General features: G+C 49.5%; 1 pseudogene; it reads left to right on the forward strand.

Annotated features, from left to right (window-relative positions):
- Nucleotides 1-1576: 1576 nt before the first annotated feature.
- LOC130198612 (mRNA cap guanine-N7 methyltransferase-like) lies at nucleotides 1577-13498 on the forward strand (annotated as a pseudogene).
- The last annotated feature ends 2290 nt before the right edge of the window (nucleotides 13499-15788 follow it).

Genomic DNA, 15788 nt, shown 5'->3' on the forward strand with positions numbered 1-15788 from the left:
TTGATCTGTGACAGGTGATGATCACAGTGTGATGGGTTATCGATCTGTGACAGGTGATGATCAGTGTGATGGGTTATCGATCTGTGACAGGTGATTATCACAGTGTGATGATGGGTTGCTCGATCTGCGGCAGGTGGTGCTCCACAGGTGATAGGTTATCGATCTGCTTGACGGGTGATGATCACAGTGTGATGAGTGTCGATCTGTGACAGGTGATGACAGTGTGATAGGTTATTGATCTGTGACGGGTGATGATCACAGTGTGATGGTTATTGATCTGTGACAGGTATTGATCACAGTGTGATGGAGTTGATCTGTGACGGGTGATGATCACAGTGTGATAGGTTATTGATCTGTGACAGGTGATGATCACAGTGTGATGGTTCTTGATCTGTGACGGGTGATGATCTGATGTATTAGGGTTATTGATCTGTGACAGGTGATGATCACAGTGTGATGGGTTATTGAAGGCTGATCTGTGACAGGTGATGATCACGGTGTGATGGGTTGTTGCTCTGTGACGGGTGATGATCACGGTGTGATGGGTTGTGCTCTGTGACGGTGATGATCACCAGTGTGATGGTTATTGATCTGTGACAGATGATCTGCAGTGTGATGGGTTGATGATCTGTGACGGGTGATGATCATGGTGTGATGGGTTATTGATCTGTGACGGGTGATGATCTCACGGTGTGATGGGTTATTGATCTGGACAGGTGATGATCACAGTGTGATGGGTTATTGATCTGTGACAGGTGATGATCACGGTGTGATGGGTTGTTGATCTGTGACAGGTGATGATCACAGTGTGATGGGTTATTGATCTGACAGGTGATGACTGCAGTGTGATAATATTGATCCAGACAGGCAGATGACCGCGTGAGCACAGGCGTCACACACTGATCTGTGACAGGTGATGACTGGCAGTGATGGCTAGCTGATCCGTGACGGGTGATGATCACAGTGTGATGGGTTATTGATCTGTGACAGGTGATGATCTGATGTGATGGGTTATTGATCTGTGACAGGTGATGATCACAGTGTGATGGGTTATCGATCTGTGACGGGTGATGATCCTGCAGTGTGATGGGTTATTGATCTGTGACAGGTGATGATCAGTGTGATGGGTTATTGATCTGTGACGGGTGATGATCACGGTGTGATGGGTGTGATCTGTGACAGGTGATGATCAGTGTGATGGGTTATTGATCTGTGACGGGTGAGATGATCACAGTGTGATGGGTTATTGATCTGTGACGGGTGATGATCACAGTGTGATGGGTTATTGATCTGTGACGGGTGATGATCACAGTGTGATGGGTTATTGATCTGTGACAGGTGATGATCACAGTGTGATGGGTTCTTGATCTGTGACAGGTGATGATCACAGTGTGATAGGTTATTGATCTGTGACGGGTGATGATCACAGTGTGATGGAGTTATTGCTCTGTGACGGGTGATGATCACAGTGTGATGGGTTATTGATCTGTGACAGATGATGATCACAGTGTGATGGGTTATTGATCTGTGACAGGTGATGATCATAGTGTGATGGGTTATTGATCTGTGACGGGTGATGATCACGGTGTGATGGGTTATTGATCTGTGACAGGTGATGATCACAGTGTGATGGGTTATTGATCTGTGACGGGTGATGATCACAGTGTGATGGGTTATTGATCTGTGACAGGTGATGATCACAGTGTGATGGGTTATTGATCTGTCCACCAGGGTGATGATCAGTGTGATAGGTTATTGATCTGTCCACCAGGTGGCGGATCATGGTGTGAAGGTCGCCAGTCACTACAACCGCCTGCAGGGAAGTCGGTCTGGCTGAAGTCGAGCAAATCTTCTTCATGAGGAACTTCAACAACTGGCTGAAAGGCGTCTTGATCGGTAAGTGTTAATCAATATGTTCTCCAGGCGAGGGCGAAGCGAGAGCGATGGACACAACATGTCCGCCGCCTCCGTGTCCCCGCAGGGGCAGGAAACAAACTTCTCTTTTAGGTCAATGTCTGGAATCCAGCATTAAAAATACAATGTAGGCACTTTTTAAACTTGTGAAATAACATTTAACCTTTGTTAAAATACAAAATATAGTTATTTATCTGGATCCTGAGTCCTCGTGCAGTTTAAAGCTTTGTGTGGTTCTCCAACCCGACCGGGGAACCGAGGAGAACGCTTTGTGGATCTGGCTGAGTCAAGAATAAGTCGTGAATGCGCATCGTGTATACACTCTAGAGTTGGAGAGCATGATGTGAGGGAAGGTGGTAAAGGCGTTACCTCGAGGAGAGAAACACCTGCACATACCTGTGGTTTTAATTTGATTGGTAGGGAGATCCTGGACCAGGTCCGGGGGGCGGGACCTCGGCAAGTCTCTGTGCTGGACTCGGCTGTGGAAAGGAGGAGACCTGCTGAAGTGGAGGAGAGGAGGATCGACCACCTGGTCTGTACGCAGGTTCCTCCTCTTGTTGCATCGAACCATGTGACCCACGTTAGAGCAGGAGATGTTGGACCCGATCAATAATCTGGACCTCATGTTCAGGAGGAGATGTTTGACCTGATCAATAATCTGGACCTCATGTTCAGGAGGAGATGTTTGACCCGATCAATAATCTGGACCTCATGTTCAGGAGGAGATGTTTGACCCGATCAATAATCTGGACCTCATGTTCAAGAGGAGATGTTGGACCCGATCAATAATCTGGACCTCATGTTCAGGAGGAGATGTTTGACCTGATCGGTGGTCATGAAATGCTTTGAGAGGCTGATAAAGGACTACATCTGCGCCTTCCTCCTTCCTCCATGGACCGCTGCAGTTTGCTTATCGCCCAAACAGATCCACAGATGATGCTGTCTCCCAGGTACTGCACACCACACTCTCTCATCTGGACAGCCAGAGGGGTGGCTATGTGAGACTGCTGTTCATTGATTATAGTTCAGCTTTCAACACCATAGTCCCCTCCAGACTGGCCGGCAAGCTGATTGAGCTGGGACTGAACACCCACCTGTGTGCTTGGATCCTGGACTTCCTGACCGCCAGGCCACAGGTGGTCAGGGTGGGCAGACACCTCAAACCCCTCACCCTGAACACAGGATCCCCAGGGTTGCGTCCTCAGCCCCCTACTGTACTCCCTGTACACATGACTGTGTGGCCAGGTTCAGCTCAACACCATCATCAAGTTTGCGGATGACACAGTGGTGGTGGGGCCTGATCTCCGACAACGGCAGAAGGCCTACCTGGAGGAGTTGCTGATCTGTCACTCTGGTGCCAGGACAGCAGCCTCATCATGAATGTCACCAAAACTAAGGGCTGATTGTGGACTTTAGAGGGTACAACAACAGAGGGCGTACTCACCACTGGGGTTAACAGGACTACTGTGGAGAGGTGGCGGGTATGAATACCTGGGCGTCCACATCACGGAGGATCTGACATGGTCATGAACACAGACACTCTGGTGAGAAAGGCAAGGCAGCGCCTCTACCACCTCAGGCAGCTGAGGAAATTTAAAGTTTCCCAGAGGATCCTTCAGTCCTTCTACTCTGGAGCTGTAGAGAGCGTCCTGACAGGAAGCATCACAGCCTGGTTTGGCAACTGCTCCGCTCAGGACAGGAAGGCTCTGCAGAGAGTAGTGCGTTCGGCTGAACGCACTATTGAACTACACTCCCACCCTGCAGGACTTGTACCAGGAGGTGCAGAACCAGAGCCGGCAGGATCATGAAGGATCCTCACCACCCCAACAACAGACTGTTTCAGCTACTGCGGTCAGGCAGGCGCCTCCGCAGTCACGCTGCAAGAACAGAGAGCCTGAGGCGGGTTTGCTTTCCTCAGGCCATCAGGACTGTGAACTCCGACCTCACCAGGACCCCCACATAGACCCACACAACTGCCCCTCTTAGGCACACACACACACACACACACACTTACTGTAAATATTGTGTTGTTTTTTATTGTAAATAGTGTGTACTTGTTGCCCTTGCACATTCCTGCTGAGCATTGCCACTTTCATTTCACTGCACACCCTGTGTGTATGTGACAAATAAAACATCTTGAATCTTGAATCTTGAATCTTGACCTCATGTTCAGGAGGAGATGTTGGACCCGATCAATAATCTGGACCTCATGTTCAGGAGGAGATGTTGGACCCGATCAATAATCTGGACCTCATGTTCAGGAGGAGATGTTGGACCCGATCAATAATATGGACCTCATGTTCAGGAGGAGATGTTTGATCCGATCAATAATATGGACCTCATGTTCAGGAGGAGATGTTGGACCCGATCAATTATCTGGACCTCATGTTCAGGAGGAGATGTTTGATCGATCAATAATATGGACCTCATGTTCAGGAGGAGATGTTTGACCTGATCAATAATCTGGACCTCATGTTCAGGATGAGATGTTGGACCCGATCAATAATATGGACCTCATGTTCAGAGGAGATGTTTGACCTGATCAATAATCTGGACCTCATGTTCAGGAGGAGATGTTTGGCCCGATCAATAATCTGGACCTCATGTTCAGGAGGAGATGTTTGACCTGATCAATAATCTGGACCTCATGTTCAGGAGGAGATGTTTGACCCGATCAATAATCTGGACCTCATGTTCAGGAGGAGATGTTTGACCTGATCAATAATCTGGATCTGGTTCAGATATCGCTGCGGTGTCGGTGGAGCAGTGCCAGAGTCGCTATGAAGACATGAAGAAGAAAAGCCACGCCAACGAGAAAATCTTCAGTGCCCAATTCATCACAGCAGACTGTGCCAAGGTAGAACACCTAGAACAGTTCCCCCTAACCTCTGTAGAACAGCCCCTCGAGAACCTCACTGTATACCAAGGTTGAACACCTAGAACAGTTCCCCCTTACCTCTGTAGAACAGCTCACTGTATACCAAGGTAGAACACCTAGAACAGTTCCCCCTAACCTCTGTAGAACAGCTAGAGAACCTCACTATATACCAAGGTAGAACACCTAGAACAGTTCCCCTAACCTCTGTAGAACAGCTAGAGAACCTCACTATATACCAAGGTAGAACACCTAGAACAGTTCCGCCTAACCTCTGTAGAACAGCTAGAGAACCTCACTGTATACCAAGGTAGAACACCTAGAACAGTTCCCCCTAACCTCTGTAGAACAGCTAGAGAACCTCACTATATACCAAGGTAGAACAGTTCCCCCTAACCTCTGTAGAACAGCTAGAGAACCTCACTATATACCAAAGTAGAACACCTAGAACAGTTCCCCCTAACCTCTAGAACAGCTAGAGAACCTCACTATATACCAAGGTAGAACACCTAGAACAGTTCCCCCTAACCTCTGTAGAACAGCCCCTAGAGAACCTCACTATATACCAAGGTAGAACAGTTCCCCCTAACCTCTGTAGAACAGCCCCTAGAGAACCTCACTATATACCAAGGTAGAACACCTAGAACAGTTCCCCCTAACCTCTAGAACAGCTAGAGAACCTCACTATATACCAAGGTAGAACACCTAGAACAGTTCCCCCTAACCTCTGTAGAACAGCTAGAGGACCTCACTATATACCAAGGTAGAACACCTAGAACAGTTCCCCCTAACCTCTGTAGAACAGCCCCTAGAGAACCTCACTATATACCAAGGTAGAACACCGAGAACAGTTCCCCCTAACCTCTGTAGAACAGCCCCTAGAGAACCTCACTATATACCAAGGTAGAACACCGAGAACAGTTCCCCCTAACCTCTGTAGAACAGCTAGAGAACCTCACTATATACCAAAGTAGAACACCTAGAACAGTTCCCCCTAACCTCTGTAGAACAGCTAGAGAACCTCACTATATACCAAGGTAGAACACCTAGAACAGTTCCCCCTAACCTCTGTAGAACAGCTAGAGAACCTCACTATAACCCTAACCCAGGGGCGGCTTTAGCTCAGTGGGGTAAGAGGGCCGTCCTGCAACCGCAGGGTTGTGTGGGTTCGATCCCCGCTCTCCCCATTAGTTGCAAGTCAGTGTCCTTGAGCAAGGCACTGAACCCCAGTTGCTTCCCAGGCGCTCACCGCAGCCCACTGCCCTTAACAACTAAGGATGGGTTAATGCAGAGAACCACCTCCCTTAGATTAATCACACAAAACTATTCGTATATACAAGGTAGAACACCTAGAACAGTTCCCCTAACCTCTGTAGAACAGCTAGAGAACCTCACTATATACCAGGTAGAACACCAGAACAGTTCCCCTAACCTCTGTAGAACAGCTAGAGAACCTCACTATATACCAAGGTAGAACACCTAGAACAGTTCCCCCTAACCTCTGTAGAACAGCTAGAGTACCTCACATGCTCTCGTTTGACCGTGTGACTGTGTGACAGGAGGTTCTGTCGGACTGGAGAAAACAGAACAGTTCACATCTGCAGCTGTCAGTTGTACCACTACTCGCTTCGAGGAGCGAGCCCGACATGATGCTGAGAGCGCCTGAAGCCTGTGTGAGTGCCTGAAGCCTGGAGGGTTCTTCATCGGAACCACGCCGGACGCCTTCGAACTCGTGTAAGAACCAAGCTCCAGAAGGTGTGAACCAAGCTCCAGAAGGTGTAAGAACCAAGCTCCAGAGGTGTAAGAACCAAGCTCCAGAAGGTGTAAGAACCAAGCTCCAGAAGGTGTATGAGAACCAAGCTCCAGAGGTGTAAGAACCAAGCTCCAGAAGGTGTAAGAACCAAGCTCCAGAAGGTGTAAGAACCAAGCTCCAGAGGTGTAAGAACCAAGCTCCAGAAGGTGTAAGAACCAAGCTCCAGAAGGTGTAAGAACCAAGCTCCAGAACGTGTAAGAACCAAGCTCCAGAAGGTGTGAGAACCAAGCTCCAGAAGGTGCAAGAACCAAGCTCTAGAAGGTGTAAGAAACAAGCTCTAGAAGGTGTAGAGAACCAAGCTCCAGAGCGTTAAGAACCAATCTCCAGAGCGTGTAAGAACCAAGCTCCAGAAGGTGTAAGAACCAAGCTCCAGAAGGTGTTAGAACCAAGCTCCAGCACATGTAAGAACCAAGCTCCAGAAGGTGTAAGAACCAAGCTCCAGAAGGTGTAAGAACCAAGCTCTAGAAGGTGTAAGAACCAAGCTCTAGAAGGTGTGAGAACCAAGCTCTAGAGGTGTAAGAACCAAGCTCAGAAGGTGTAAGAACCAAGCTCCAGAAGGTGTAAGAACCAAGCTCCAGAAGGTGTGAAACCAAGCTCTAGAAGGTGTAAGAACAAAGCTCTAGAAGGTGTAAGAACCAAGCTCTAGAAGGTGTAAGAACCAAGCTCTAGAACGTGTAAGAACCAAGCTCCAGAAGGTGTAAGAACCAAGCTCCAGAAGGTGTAAGAACCAAGCTCCAGAAGGTGTAAGAACCAAGCTCTAGAAGGTTTAAGAACCAAGCTCCAGAAGGTGTAAGAAACAAGCTCTAGAAGGTGTAAGAACCAAGCTCCAGAACGTGTAAGAACCAAGCTCCAGAAGGTGTAAGAACCAAGCTCCAGTGCTGAACCAAGCTCCAGAAGGTGTAAGAACCAAGCTCCAGAACGTGTAAGAACCAAGCTCCAGAAGGTGTAAACCAAGCTCCAGAAGGTGTAAGAACCAAGCTCTAGAAGGTGTAAGAACCAAGCTCTAGAAGGTGTAAGAACCAAGCTCTAGAAGGTGTAAGAGCCAAGCTCCAGAAGGTGTAAGAACCAAGCTCCAGAAGGTGTAAGAACCAAGCTCTAGAAGGTGTAAGAACCAAGCTCTAGAAGGTGTAAGAACCAAGCTCCAGAAGGTGTAAGAACCAAGCTCCAGAAGGTGTAAGAACCAAGCTCTGGGCGTGTGAGAACCAAGCTCCAGAAGGTGTAAGAACCAAGCTCCAGAAGGTGTAAGAACCAAGCTCTAGAGGTGTAAGAACCAAGCTCAGAGGTGTAAGAACCAAGCTCTAGAACGTGTAAGAACCAAGCTCCAGAAGGTGTAAGAACCAAGCTCCAGAAGGTGTAAGAACCAAGCTCTAGAAGGTGTAAGAACCAAGCTCCAGAAGGTGTAAGAACAAAGCTCCAGAAGGTGTAAGAACCAAGCTCTAGAAGGTGTAAGAACCAAGCTCCAGAAGGTGTAAGAACCAAGCTCCAGAAGGTGTAAGAACCAAGCTCTAGAACGTGTAAGAACCAAGCTCTAGAACGTGTAAGAACCAAGCTCTAGAAGGTGTAAGAACCAAGCTCTAGAAGGTGTAAGAACCAAGCTCTAGAACTCGTGCTGATGGTTCTTGTAGGTGAAGGAACCTCCTGATGAGTTGAAGCTCTCTGCAGGAGTCCAGAACCTAACTTGTGGTGCTCCTCTCCCTCCTCCTCCTCCTCTCCCTCTTCCTCCTTCTCCCTCCTCTTCCTTCCCCTCCTCCTCTCCCCCCTCCTCCTCCTCTTCCCCTACCTCCCTCTCCCTCCTCTCCTCCTCCCTCCCCCTCCTCCTCCTCTCCCTCCTCCTCTTCCTCCCCCTCCTCCTCTCCTCCCTCCTCTCCTCCTCTCTCCTCCCCCTCTCCTCTCCCTCTTCCCTCCCTCCTCCTCTCCCCACCTCCCTCCTTCTCCTCCTCCCTCCCTCCTCCCTCTTCCTCCTTCTCCCTCCTCCCCTCCCCTCCTCTCTCCCTCCTCTTCCTCCTTCTCCTCCTCTCCCCACCTCCCCTCCTCTTCCTCTCTCCCTCCTCCTCCCCCTCCTCTCCCTCTTCCGCTCTCTCCCTCCTCCCCCTCCTCTCCCCACCTCCTCCTCCCTCTTCCTCCTTCTCCCTCCTCCCCTCTCTCTCCTCCCTCCTCCATCCTCTCCACCCCTCCTCTCCTCTTCCTCCTTCTCCTCCTCTCCCTCCTCCTCCCCCTCTCCTCCTCCTCCCCCCCTCCTCCTCAGTAAGCGTCTGGAGGCGTCGTCCTCCCTGTCCTTTGGTAGCGAGGTGTTCCAGGTGTCCTTTGGTTCTAAAGGGTTCTACCCTCTGTTTGGCTGTCAGTACCACTTCAGCCTGGAGGCCGTGGTGGACGTCCCCGAGTTCCTCGTCTACTTCCCTCTGTTTGAACAGTAAGACGATGAAGATGAACCACTTCCTGTTCCTGTTTGATGAAGAGGAACAGCATATGATGATGAAGACGATTACATGCTGAACGGTCTTTACTGTAAAACCCCAAACCCGTTTGTGTACGACCTCCTGACCTTTGACCCCCACATCGGAACAGCTGATTACTCTAATGAACTGCTACTACTGGAGAGTACTTCTAATGACTAGTACTACTACTGTAGAGTACTTCTAATGATGCTACTACTGTAGAGTACTTCTAATGACTCTGGTACTACTGCTGTAGGTGCTTCTAATGACTAGTGCTACTGCTGTAGAGTACTTCTAATGACTAGTACTACTACTGTGGAGTACTTCTATTGACTAGTACTACTGCTGTGAGTGCTTCTAATGACTAGTACTACTACTGTAGAGTGCTTCTTGTGACTCTGGTGCTACTGCTGTAGGTGCTTGAATGACTAGTACTACTGCTGTAGAGTGCTTCTGACTAGTACTACTGCTGTGAGGCTTCTAATGACTCTGGTACTACTACTGTGAGTGCTTCTTGTGACTCTGGTACTACTGCTGTTGGTGCTTGAATGACTAGTACTGCTGCTGAGAGTACTTCTAATGACTAGTACTACTACTGTGAGTACTTCTTATGACTTTAGTACTACTACTGTAGAGTACTTGAATGACTAGTACTACTACTGTAGAGTACTTCTAATGACTAGTACTACTGTGAGTACTTCTAATGACTAGTACTACTACTGTAGAGTACTTCTAATGACTAGTACTACTACTGTAGAGTACTTGAATGACTAGTACTACTACTGTGAGTACTTCTAATGACTAGTACTACTACTGTAGAACACCTCCGTGGTTCTCCCGGTTCTCCTGGGTTCTCTGCAGCATGGTGAGCGGTACAACATGCGCCTGGTGATGAAGAAGAGGTTCTCTGAGTTCTTTGAGGAGAAGGTGAAGAAGGAGGAGCATCGCAGCCTCATGATGAAGATGATGGCGTTGCAGGTGAAAGAGCTCCTCTCAAAGTCTGGCGGCCACAGGGACCCTGTCTCACTGGTCACATGACATCTATTGTTCATGTATGTGTGTATATATATACGTGTGTATATATATATACGTGTGTATATATATATGTATACACATATATATATACACATCAACATACATATATATATATGTATATATATATACACACATAAGTGTGTATATATATATATACACATCTACATACATATATATATGTATATATATTATATATGTGTATATATATATGTGTGTATATACATACATGTATGTAGATGTGTATATATATATGTGTGTATATATAAGTATGTATATATATATACACGATATGTTTATACACACATATATATATATACATATGTGTATGTATATATATATGTGTATATATGTATGTTTGTGTATATACATATATATACACACATATATATATACATATGTGTGTATATATTATGTGTGTATATGTATGTATGTATATACATACACACACAGGTCGTGGAGCCGGTAGGGGTCAGGCTGGGGGTCATGGAGTCTCGTGTTCCCGTGTCCGTGACTCGACTGAAGAGTGAAGCATCCGAAGCTCGAAGCTGCATCTCGTGCCGCTCGGTGAATCTGTGCTCGTTGTCCTTCAGCCGTTTCCTGGAGAGGACGGAGGCCGGCAGGCGGCGGACGGCGGGGGCGAGTACTGCCATGCTCAAGAGCACAGCGTCAAGGCCGGAGTCCAACTCCCACTGGTGGGTCTCCTGAAGGCTGGCTGCCCCACAGCCCGGTCCACTTCCTCTAACGCGCCGGTCCACTTCCTCTAACCCTAACCCGGTCCACTTCCTCTAATGCGCCGGTCCACTTCCTCTAACGCGCCGGTCCACTTCCTCTAACCCTAACCCGGTCCACTTCCTTTTACGCGCCGGTCCACTTCCTCTAACCCTAACCTGGTCCACTTCCTCTAACCCTAACCTGGTCCACTTCCTCTAACCCTAACCTGGTCCACTTCCTCTAACGCGCCGGTCCACTTCCTCTCACGCGCCGGTCCACTTCCTCTCACGCGCCGGTCCACTTCCTCTAATGCGCCGGTCCACTTCCTCTAACGCGCCGGTCCACTTCCTCTAACCCGGTCCACTTCCTCTTACGCGCTGGTCCACTAACTCTAACCCTAACCCGGTCCACTTCCTCTAACTCGCCGGTCCACTAACTCCAATGTGCCGGTCCACTTCCTGTAACGCGCCGTTCCACTTCCTCTAACGCGGTCCACTTCCTCTCACGCGGTCCACTTCCTCTGTCGCGGTCCACTTCCTCTAGCAGTCCACTTCATCTAACCCTACCGCGCCGGTCCACTACCTCTAATGCGACGGTGCACTTCCTCTAACCCTAACCGGTCCACTTCCTCTAACGCTTGGTCCACTTCCTCTAACACGCCGGTCCACTTCCTCTAACGCGCCGGTCCACTTCCTCTAACCCTAACCCGGTCCACTTCTCTGCCGGTCCACTTCCTCTATAACCCGGTCCACTTCCTCTTGGCCGGTCCACTTCCTCTAACCCTAACCCGGTCCACTTCCTCTACCCTGGTCCACTTCCTGTAACCCTAACCGGTCCACTTCCTCTTACGCGCGGTCCACTTCCCTAACCCGGTCCACTTCCTCTAACGCCGGTCCACTTCCTCTAACCCTAACCCGGTCCACTTCCTCTAGCGGTCCACTTCCTCTAACCCCGGTCCACTTCCTCTAACGCCGGTCCACTTCCTCTTGGCGGTCCACTTCCTCTAACCCTAACCCAGTCCACTTCCTCTTCTGGCGGTCCACTTCCTCTAACCCGGTCCACTTCCTCTAACCCTAACCCGGTCCACTTCCTCTTACGCGCCGGTCCACTTCCTCTAACCCTAACCCGGTCCACTTCCTCTTACGCGCCGGTCCACTTCCTCTAACCCTAACCCGGTCCACTTCTCGAACCGCGCCGGTCCACTTCCTCTAACGCTCCTTTGTTCTGTGCAGGGAACGCTCAGCAGCTCGGAGTGGGACGCAGCCAGTGAGTGTCCTTCCTGTTCCCTTTGAACCCTTCCTGCCTCCTTGTGACGTTCCCTTCCTGCCTCCTTGTGACGCTCCCTTCCTGCCTCCTTGTGACACTCCCTTCCTGCCTCCTTGTGACGCTCCCTTCCTGTCTCCTTGTGACGCTCCCTTCCTGTCTCCTTGTGACGCTCCCTTCCTGCCTCCTTGTGGCGCTCCCTTTCTGTCTCCTTGTGTGGCTCCCTTCTTGTCTCCTTGTGACGCTCCCTTCCTGCCTCCTTGTGACGCTCCCTTCCTGCCTCCTTGTGACGCTCCCTTCCTGCCTCCTTGTGACGCTCCCTTTCTGCCTCCTTGTGACGCTCCCTTCCTGCCTCCTTGTGAGGCTCCCTTCCTGCCTCCTTGTGACGCTCCCTTCCTGCCTCCTTGTGACGCTCCCTTTCTGCCTCCTTGTGATGCTCCCTTCCTGCCTCCTTGTGACGCTCCCTTCCTGCCTCCTTGTGACGCTCCCTTCCTGCCTCCTTGTGACGCTCCCTTTCTGCCTCCTTGTGACGCTGCCTTTCTGCCTCCTTGTGACGCTCCCTTTCTGCCTCCTTGTGACGCTCCCTTCCTGCCTCCTTGTGACGCTGCCTTTCTGCCTCCTTGTGACGCTCCCTTCCTGCCTCCTTGTGACGCTCCCTTCCTGCCTCCTTGTGACGCTCCCTTTCTGCCTCCTTGTGACGCTCCCTTCCTGCCTCCTTGTGAGGCTCCCTTCCTGCCTCCTTGTGGCGCTCCCTTCCTGCCTCCTTGTAGCCTCCCTGCCTCCTTGTGACGCCCTTCCTGCCTCCTTGTGACTCCCTTCCTGCCTCCTTGTGACGCTCCTTCCTGCCTCCTTGTGGCCTCCTTCCTGCCTCCTTGTGGCGCTCCTTCCTGCCTCCTTGTGACGCTCCTTTCTGCCTCCTTGTTGCTCCCTTCCTGCCTCCTTGTGACGCTCCCTTCCTGCCTCCTTGTGACGCTCCCTTTCTGCCTCCTTGTGACGCTCCCTTCCTGCCTCCTTGTGACGCTCCCTTCCTGCCTCCTTGTGACGCTCCCTTCCTGTCTCCTTGTGACGCTCCCTTCCTGCCTCCTTGTGACGCTCCCTTCCTGTCTCCTTGTGAGGCTCCCTTCTTGTCTCCTTGTGACGCTCCCTTCCTGCCTCCTTGTGACGCTCCCTTCCTGTCTCCTTGTGACGCTCCCTTCCTGCCTCCTTGTGACGCTCCCTTTCTGCCTCCTTGTGACGCTCCCTTCCTGCCTCCTTGTGACGCTCCCTTCCTGCCTCCTTGTGATGCTCCCTTTCTGCCTCCTTGGCCTCCCTTCCTGCCTCCTTGTGACGCTCCCTTTCTGCCTCAGCAGCGCTTGTGGCCCTTCCTGCCTCCTTGTGACTCCCTTCTGTGTTCCAGGTATCTACCTGGTGTTCATCTTCAGAAGATGTCTTGAAGCTCCTCAGAGGTCATGACCTCCTGCTGCTCCCTTCCGTGCATGTTCAGGCGATGCAGTCGTGCTGCTCCCGACTCATGTTGGGCGGGCGATGCCAGTTCTGCTTCGTTCCTTAAGGATTGTTTTGATAAACTATGACCTTTATTATCTAAATAAATTCACAGTGAATAGAGTTGGTCGTCTTCTATTCAATTCAGTTTATTTGTATAGCCCAATTTCACAAATTACAAATTTGTCTCGGAGTGCTTTACAATCTGTACACATAGACATCGCTGACCTTTGACCTCACATCGGACCAGGAAAAACTCCCAAATAACCCTTCAGGGGGAAAAAAAGGTAAGACCCCTTGAGGAGAGAACAGAGGAGGATCCTCTCAGGATGGACAGAACAATAGATGTCATGTGACCAGAAGGACAGATTTAGAGTTTAAATACATTCAATGAATGTGACAGAGTGTATGAATAGTTCATAGTAGGCATATTCCACGATGGAGACCTCCACGACCCATCAGATGGCAGTGGGGAGGAGGAGGCGGAGTCTCAACAGTGGGCGTAGTCTCAACAGGACAGTGGCGTAGTCAGGAGCAGGAATTCCACGACCAGACCTCGATGATCCATCAGCAGATAGGATCTATGTCGTCTCATAGGGTCCGATGACCCCATGAGACGTGAAGTCAAAAGGACTCCGGGGAGAAAGCAGAGTTAGTAATGTGTGATTGAGAGATGAAAATTCATCCTTAAGGAGAGAAAAGAGGAGATAGGTACTCAGTGCATCCTAAAACGTCCCCCGGCAGCTATAAGCCTATAGCAGCATATCAAGGGGCTGGACCAGGTGAACCTGATTCAGCCCGAACTATAAGCTCTGTGAAAGAGGAAGGTCTTCAGTCGACTCTTAAACGAGGTGACTGTCTGCCTCCCGGACTGAAGGTGAAGCTGGTTCCATAGAAGAGGAGCTTGATAACTAAAGGCTCTGGCTCCCATTCTACTTTTTAAGACTCTAGGAACTACAAGTAGTCCCGCATTTAGTGAGCGTAGCTCTCTAGTGGGGCAATATGGTACTACAAGCTCCTTAAGATATGATGGAGCATCACCAATCAAGGCTTTGTACGTTAAGAGAAGAATTTTAAAAGTGATTCTTGATTTTATGGGGAGCCAGTGCAGAGCAGCTAGTGCAGGAGTGATGTGATCTCTTTTCTTAGTTTTAGTGAGAACACGAGCTGCAGCATTCTGGATCAACTGGAGTTGACCTAAGAGACTTATAGAGCAGCCTGATAATAAGGAGTTGATCTAAGAGACTTATAGAGCAGCCTGATCAAAAGGAGTTGACCTAAGAGACTTATAGAGCAGCCTGATAATAAGGAGTTGACTTAGAGACTTATTAGAGCAGCCTGATAATAAGGAGTTGACCTAAGAGACTTATAGAGCAGCCTGATAATAAGGAGTTGCAGTAATCCAGTCTCAATGTGACGAACGCGTGAACCAATTTTTCTGAATCTTTTTGAGACAAGATGTCTGATTTTTTAAACATGACGTAGATGAATCGATGCAGTCCTTGAGATGTTCTTCACATGGTGTTAAAGGACAAGTCCCGATCAAAGATAACGCCAAGATTCTTTACAGTGGTGTTGGATGCTAGAGTAATGCCGTCTACAGAAACCACATCACCAGATCATTGATCTCTGAGGTGCTCAGAGTAAAATTAGGGTTAGGTAAATGAATATACTCATGAATCTCCCCGCATTCGCCTGACGGCTCGGCAGTTGAATGTAGATCCAAGGAATGCACTGGCCGACGCGTGTATCTTAGTAATGCCTCGTCCGGTAGATCTTAAAACCCGGGATTTAGGTTTTCAAATTGGTTGAGTTCAGGACTTAAAGTTAAGGCCTCTATCAGGGATAGTGACTGTACATAAAGAGAAATAGTTAAAGTCCAGGTTGAGGTCAGGCTTAGGCCCAAGATAGGCTGTATTCAAGGGGGCTAGTATAACAGGATGCAAAACTAGAAGGGGGTTAAAAGGGGAAGTGGTTTAAGGTTAAGTTAGGGTGAGCGGTTAGGGTTAGGTTGGGAAAAAAGCGGGGTTCCCCAAGGGGAACCAAGAGGGGCACTGGCACAAGGGGGCTCAAGGTTTGTTAAAAGAGGGGGGGGGCGGGGAAATGGATTGTTTATAAAAGGGACAGGGCCGGGCCCAGCTAAGCAGCAGAAGAGGAGGAGGAGACCAGGGAATATCTTAAAAGAAATGGATGCCTCCCAACCAGTACCGACATTTAATGGGAACCTGTGATGGGGATAAGAACCTGTTAGAGAAGGGGG

The sequence above is a fragment of the Pseudoliparis swirei genome, chromosome 1, assembly GCF_029220125.1.
Source record: "Pseudoliparis swirei isolate HS2019 ecotype Mariana Trench chromosome 1, NWPU_hadal_v1, whole genome shotgun sequence".
In the NCBI taxonomy this organism is placed as follows: domain Eukaryota; kingdom Metazoa; phylum Chordata; class Actinopteri; order Perciformes; family Liparidae; genus Pseudoliparis; species Pseudoliparis swirei.